Genomic DNA, 1,303 nt, shown 5'->3' on the forward strand with positions numbered 1-1,303 from the left:
GATGATAAAAAAAATGTTTAAGCCCTCTGGCCTCCTATATTCTGGAGCAGCTTGAAGGAAAAATCTGAGAGGATCATATGATAGCTCATGACAAACTCTGAGATCTGTCCTGTAACAACTTTTTGAGCACTGCTTTGAAAACTATTGCTTTTTATTTCTTTGCTTTGTGTATATGTTATACTAGACAATAAAAAAAGTTAAAATTCTAAAAAAAAAAAAAAGAAGAAGAAGAAGAGAACTGCCCTAAAAGAAATACTAGAGGGAGTTCTGTAGGTTCAAAGGAAAAAGAGGCTTGAAGGAGAGTGTAGAAATTAAGATTATCAGTAAGGGTAACTAAAAGGGTAAATTAATGCTTTTCATTACAATTTTACCACTTACCTATGATCTTCAAAGAACATATGGATCTGTTTTGCCTGCTTTTGAACTTTTCTATAAATACTGGGTATAATCTTCTGTGTTGGCCTTCTTTTACTCAACAGCCTGTCTGTGCGATTCAGCCATATTGTTGCATATAGTTGTAGATCTTTCATTCTCATTGTCTAATATTCCATTCCATGAATATACCATAATATATTCATACATTTATTGGCATGTCGTCTTCTCTTGCAGTTTTTAATATATTCAAGGTTCAAGCCCGTCATCAGTTACATGTGTTTCAATTACCTTCTCCCAAATTGTACCTTGTGTTTTTGTTCTCTTTATGGTATATTTGATCAGCAAATATTTTTTATTTTAATGCAATTGAAGGTTTTATTGTCTTCATTTATGATTAGCGCTTTTTGTGTCTTATTTAAGAAATTCATGTCTACCATGAGTACATGAATGTATTCCTCCATAGTATGTATATCCTTATCACACTTTGGTTTTGCCTTTCACATTTAGATTTTGAATGCACCCAGAATTATTTTTATTTATTTTGTAAGTTATGGATCTAGTTTCATTTTTTTCAATATGGATAACCAATTGTTCCATTTTTGAAAGTCTAACCATTCCTCACTGGGTCTACAATGCACATATTCTGTGCCTACTTTGAGTGGATCTGTTTCTAGACCACTCGTCTTTCATTGGTCTATTTATCTATCCTTGCAGCAATATTACACCATCCTAATTACTTTGCCTTTATAATAAGTGTGAATGTACTGGGTAGTCCTGGCACCTCCACATAAATTTAGGAATTAATTTGTCATGATACACACACATAAATGTGCATGCACAAATCTATTGGAATTGTGAATGGATTTGCATTGAATCTACAAAATAGTTTAGAGGAAACTGATATCTTTACAACACTGACTCTTCCATT

Source organism: Tamandua tetradactyla, chromosome X (genome assembly GCF_023851605.1).
Source record: "Tamandua tetradactyla isolate mTamTet1 chromosome X, mTamTet1.pri, whole genome shotgun sequence".
NCBI lineage: Eukaryota > Metazoa > Chordata > Mammalia > Pilosa > Myrmecophagidae > Tamandua > Tamandua tetradactyla.